The sequence below is a fragment of the Dipodomys spectabilis genome, unplaced genomic scaffold (genome assembly GCF_019054845.1).
Source record: "Dipodomys spectabilis isolate Male_0828 unplaced genomic scaffold, ASM1905484v1 ptg000430l, whole genome shotgun sequence".
Lineage (NCBI taxonomy): Eukaryota > Metazoa > Chordata > Mammalia > Rodentia > Heteromyidae > Dipodomys > Dipodomys spectabilis.
In genome coordinates, this window is record NW_024871107.1 from 649,364 (window position 1) to 655,934 (window position 6,571).

The window sequence follows — 6,571 nt, forward strand, 5'->3', positions numbered from 1 at the left end:
AGGATGCCATTTAAAGCCTTATAACTTTACTCTTTACCAGGTTATTCTCCTGCTACTTTGGATGTTGAGAATGTCTACAATAGTAAGCATTCCGTGAGGAGCAGGGAGACACCATATGACTTATACTTACTGAGGTTTCCAAGTGACTTGCTATCACTTGTACTGCATTTTGAAAGTCAAATCTCTCTAAAACTACCAGTTTTAAGAGATAAGAAGAGTGGAAAATGAACTCTTAGGGACAAATACATCTTCAACATATATTGTTCCAATTATTCCTTTTAAGGCATATTCAACAACTGGTGAAACTTGTGTTGGCTGTAATTATGTGTCTTTCTCCATGTGTGCATGTATACATGAGAATATGTATGTGTGTGAATAGTAACATACATGTGTTCATTATGGCTTATATCATCATTTATTCCTTGCTAACAAATAAAATAAGGAATCACTAAAGTTTTAACAGAAACTGTGTAAAGTCGTAACTCTTCACTCTGCTCCTTTACACAAAGACTTTGCAACTTCTCATTAATAAAGTTTCCATAAACTCTGAAATGTACATACTTAGTACTTAATGTCTGCTATCATAAATCTTAAATACTTTACATAAAAGTTTTATACCTGCCAAACAGTCCTATTTTGGGCATATATAAGCAAAATCCCAAAATTAAGCATATTTAAAACATTAAAACTTTTAACAAACCTTAACACTTGCTGCAATGTTCATTTTGACAGGTGCCTTGTATAGAATAATTGAATTTCTCCTCCTACACATCTCTTGAACTACAAATATCTGGAATTATTTTGTTTTTGGCATGTCTATCTTGATTTTATTCGTAAATGTGTGCTTATGTAAGAAATACATGATTCTATAATTTCACAACAATTCTTTTGAACTTACTTTTTGTTGAATTGCCTAGCTTAATAAAATCAATTAAAAATTATACTTTATATATAAAAACTGTTCTGTGCTCAATTTAGCATCACATACCCTAACATTGGAACGATACAGAGAAGATTAGCATGCACCCTGCGCAAGGATGACATGCAAAGTCTTGGAGCGTTCCATATTTTTACAGCAACAGATGCTGAAACGTATGTGGCCACAAGGGAACAGTACTGCATTCTTGGTGGGCGTGTAAACTTGTTCAACTACTTTGGAAAGCAGTATGGAGGTGCCTCAGAAGACTCCACATAAAAATCCCCTATAACACAGTAATCCCACTATTGGGGATTTATCCAAATGATCATAAAAAAGACCATACTAAAACTACCAACACAACTATGGTTATTGCAACATTATTTACGATAGCTAAGATATGGAACCAACACAGATGCCCCCATTAGATGAATGGATCAAGAAAATGTGTTATATATACACAATGGAATTCTTTGCCTCCATCAGAAAGAATGACATCGCCCAATTTGTTAGGAAATGGAAAGACTTGGAAAAAAAATTATTGAGTGAAGTAAGCCAAGTCCAAAGAAATATAGGTCCCATGATTTCCCTTATTTTCAATAACGAATGTATGTCTGGGATAAGCAGAAAAGTTCAAAAGATATGTGCATATAACCAGATAAGATGATGTTAAAGAAATTGAACCCCAAGATAGGGACACAAGTGGTTTTTTGTTTCTTGCTATTGTTTCTAACGTACTTATAATGTGTGATGTCATTTTTCTTGTTTTTTTGTATGTTTCTCCCCACACTATAACCCCTGTTTTCTCTGTATTTGAAGTTGGTACACTTACATCTTGTATGTATGCTTCTCTAATTTGGGGAGGGGAAGGGAAAAAATGCTCAAATAGCGATACAGGTTGACCCATTGTAACAATGAGATGCACAAGACACTATGTTGAAAAATGAACTTTACAATTTAGGCGGAGGAAAGAAGGGGGAGGGGAGTGTACTTGTGGAGGTGGGAGGGAAGGGATGGTAGGGGAAATATAAAGGAGGAGGTAACAATGCTTGTTAGGAAACTTACTAGTTTCCTTGTTCATGTAAATGTGACCCCTCTGCACAGTATTATTACCATAAAAAAAATATAAAAATGTTCTTAGATGGAAGAGTTTATTTCCTCTATTTTACCGATATAATATTGTTAACAAAGAAATTAATTCAGAACACTGATATGAAGGTAATTTGAATAAATGTGTGTGTGTGTGAGTGCGGCAGCGCCATACACGCAAGTGCATGAGAACAAACACCATGCATGTATATTGGAATGCTCAGAATTTAAATCAGGGCTTCAAGGTCTTGCTAGGCCTTTCTTATCTAGATTGGTGAGCTACGATATAAGCTACATCTCAATTCTTGGCTCTTTGCTAGTTCATTAAACATTTTGAAAAATAATTTCATGAAGTTTTTTTTTTGGCCCTGATTGGCTCCCAAGTGTTATTCACAGATCTCAGTCTCCTGAGCAAATACTCAGAGTAGATAGGATTATAGGTGTGACGAGCCAGCACAAGGCTTTTAGAACAATTTTAAAAGTAAAAGAAAATTTATTTCATGGGGGCCTGTTTTATCATCACCGAATTTGAAAGCCTTTTGAGTGATTATATGTCAATTTAATTAGTTTGGGGATTGTTAAAAGATAGTAAGTGATGATATTTAAAAGTTTTAGTACTTTTTAAAAAAGAAACTGGAACTGTTTGACAGAAGAAATTTGGCTGTCTTCGGACCTCAATTTGTAAGCTCAGCTCTGTGCATGATAACCTAAGGTCACCAACACACTCTGTGTTGAAGACAAAATGTGACAGAAAACAATCACCATGGGAAATATTTGCTATGCTATTATTTCTTGGACAATATGAATATTGAATTGAGAGTATAAGAGAATGGAGAGATTTTACCCACCTTTTTGGTATTGCTGAAAGACTTTTGGAAACTTTGACTCATTTCCTTCCACACTGTGTGTATCTTTGGGCCATGCACTTACAGTTTTTTACTACAATTTTTCCCAACACTACAATGGTAATAACATTAGCATTATACCAAATGTTATCTTAAGAAGTAAGAGAATAAAAGTTGTGAAACACTTAACATAAACCTATGAATGACCTTTGAGTTTAGCCAGCATTCTTTTTTAAATACTAAATAGAATATGATTAGTACAGAAACCATTACATGTATTGTTAGCAACCAGAAGTAATATCTATTGACCATGCTCAGCTTCCAAGGAAGCCAGGTGGATAACTTCTCATGCTGTAAATCAAACTGGTTAGCTTATGTCGTGATAGTGTAAAAATATCAGAGACAGAACAATGAAGGAATGTTGTAGACTGAGGTGAAATCCATATAAAAATGTGCAAACTTGATAAAACATAAAAGTATCTGAGCAGTATATTGTGTTTTACATCATTTAAGTTACATAGCAAAGATAAGGAAGACCTAGAAGAATAAAATGTCTTTTTGATATTTTATCATAGGTCCTTAGAAGGATGAACACTTTCCTCATTCTTGTAGAGGCATCATCAGATGAGGGGAACTGTATTTTTTGTTTGCTTCCTTCCATTTATTCTTCAGTTTGAAATCTGAACTACATGAGACTGAAAGAAAGCAAGTGAAATTAGCCGTACAGGCTTTGGAAAGAACAATCAAAGTAAAATAAATAAAATATATATAGCCTTGTAAAAGGTCTAACTAAATTGAGTTACATAGTCTCAAGCATTAACATAAAATGATTTAAGCAGTATCATGTAATTAAAAATTTAAAAATTTTAGGAGCTGCTTAATTTTTTTCCTTTCTACTACCTTGAATTAATTATTGATTTTCTATAGAGAGATTAAAGATGAGATTAACAAGAAACTTGATTAAAAATGGACAAAAGTTCTGAATAGACATGTTTTCCAAAAAGCCCTGAAAATTGCCTGCGGATTTACAAATTTGTATTTAATACAACTTCTGTGCTAGCTTAATGCTTTGTGAGCAGAAGTCATTAGAGAAATGCAATTCAAAATTACTTTGATACTACTTCTTAACTATTATAACTCTTATAAAAAATATCCCAGGAACCAGGTGTGCAGGTAAAGGCCGGTAATTCCAAGTGATTGGAGGTTGAAGTAAAAGGATTTGAGTTTAAGGACAGTCTTGGGTACTGCACACAGTAAAAACCTGGCCTTTAAAAAAACTCAAAATGTAATAATGTTGGCTGGCGACAGTGTGGAGAAAAGGAAATTTTCGACACTCTTGGTCAAAATACAGGTTAGTGTTCTCCTTGTAGAAAGTAGTATGCAGTTTTCTAAAGAAATCCAAAGTTGAAATATCATCTGTCCCACCAATCGTGTGATTATTTCTCTCTGGGTAACTCATAAATATATCTGTAATTCATTGTTATTCACATTATTCACAGCAACAGCTAAGATAGAAATCGAAGTCCAGTGTTCACCTACAAACAAATAAAGCAACTGTGGTACATGCACAAATATCCTTTTCTGTTGATTCCAAAGTACTTTTTTTTATTGTTTTCCTGTTTCCATGTGATTAACCTCCAAATTAGAAATCCAGATATATGACTTAATTTAACCAAAACTATTTATTGAGTATAAGGACCTTCTACTCTCTGCATTCTTCACACTAAGATCACCAAATATGATGAGTCTGGAATAATTAGTCTTTTTTTGACCTATGTTAATATTCTTTACAATGTGAGTGAAATGTTTAAAAGTAGTATTTGTTTTAGATTAATTGCTCTGAAGAGACAATAAATGATATTATCAAAGCTTAAATATGATTTGATTTAAAGTTTAGAATTCAGGAAATGGTGTTGACCACTCTGGTTACTGGAGCCTTCACTACAACCTCATGAGCCAATTTATATTGATGAAGCAAAAATCTGACGTTAGACATTTATGAATAAAAAAATCATGTCATTCTGAATATGTAGAGCTACATATAAAACACAGAAAATTTAGCTTCTAAATACCTGAATATGTTAGTACATTTAATTGCAGGGTAAGTACTTGTTCTGAAAGGAGATAAAATTGAACTTATTTTGAAATGTAAACCTAAGTATTTATTTGAATAAAAGACAATGTTTAAAATATCACTCATTCAAGAAACAAGATGTACAGTTAGTTGTTTTTCATGCTAATTATGTTCTCTAAACTTACAACAAATACTAGATTAGTAAACCTAAGTCATTGCTTTGTAGGGAAATAGCAATTCTGTTTCTTAAAACTCATGACAGTAACTTTTTCTCAAACAATTGCTAAGTAACTGTTTTATATTTTTGTCATGGAATCTTATTTGATAAATTTTTATTCATTAAGTTAAATAATTGGAAAACATTATAAATTATGCATGGACAAAGTTTATCTAACACGAGTTTTTTTTTTTTTTCAGAAGATAGATCATGGCTCTCTTAAAGAACATTAGAAGGCAGTGTGTTCTTTATTAATTTTTAGTTATTTTGTTAATAGATATTAATTGTCAGAAGTGACAATTCCATAAAATCTTTAACGGTATTTGATTATACTCCCTCTATTTCTTTCTCATTACTCCTTCCTCCAAAGATCTTCTGTTTTTCACATAAAATTACATCTTTATATATGCACATATAAACTAATTTGGAAGATTTAAGCTAAACTGCAAGTTAATTCAAGATGTACAGTGAATTAATAGAATAAATAAAAACCTGAATATCTTTTGTTAACTTTTGAATTGAGCTATCATTATTATTATTATTAGGGTTAGGATCTCTGACAGAATTAGAATTAGGATTAGAGAAATAGAAAATTTAGGTTCATCACAGGATGACCCATTGCAACAATGATACTCACAAGACACAATGTTGAAAATGAAGTTTATACTATGGGAAGGGAAAGGTATGAGAAGTGGGGAGGGATGGGATAGTGAGAGAACAAGAAAGAAAGGGGTAACAATGCTCAACCAGAAACGTATTCCTTACCTTATATATGTAACTAATCCCTCTTTAAAGCATCTTTTCAACAAAATAAAATTTTTAAAAATAATGAAAAATAAAACCTGACAGGACATAGAAAAACAGTTAAAAATTTATGTTCAAAATGCAAGTAAAAGTTAGACCTACACGCTGAGCAAGATTTAGGATAAATATGAAAAAAGTGGCTTGCTACTAACATGATGATTCGGTTATACGTAGGTTTAGGATTAGGAAAGGTGTGCCAGTTAGAATGGGGTTAAGATGAGAAAAACATGTAAGACATTGTGTAAAACTGCCACATATTTTAAGAAGAATGAATGAAAACCAGTCTGTGTTACTTTAAACATTCAGATATACTTTGGTTTAAAGTGTGAGATACATTTTTGTTCCGGTTAGGGTTAGGGAAGGATAAGCTTTAAGGTGAATTTTAGTTTTCCAATTAGAATTAGAAGCCAAAAAAATGTGTGATTGAATAGAATCTAGACAACTTTCCTTACATTAACCATTTGGTGTTAAATCAGAATGTGATTTTGATTAGGTTTCTGGTTAACTGGAGTTGAGGATAGAGTAAAGAAATGCGTTAAACTAGTGGCTCAGGCCTATTATCCTAGCTACTCAGGAAGCTATTTTCTGAGGATGGCAGTACAAAGGTAGCCCAGGCAGGAAAGTCC

The 6,571-nt window shown here is 32.6% G+C and overlaps 1 non-coding gene across 1 annotated transcript; it reads left to right on the forward strand.

Annotated features, from left to right (window-relative positions):
- Positions 1-965: 965 nt before the first annotated feature.
- LOC122097744 lies at positions 966-1,072 on the forward strand. Its single transcript, XR_006145580.1, has one exon. It is a non-coding gene; the product is annotated as a U6 spliceosomal RNA (small nuclear RNA).
- The last annotated feature ends 5,499 nt before the right edge of the window (positions 1,073-6,571 follow it).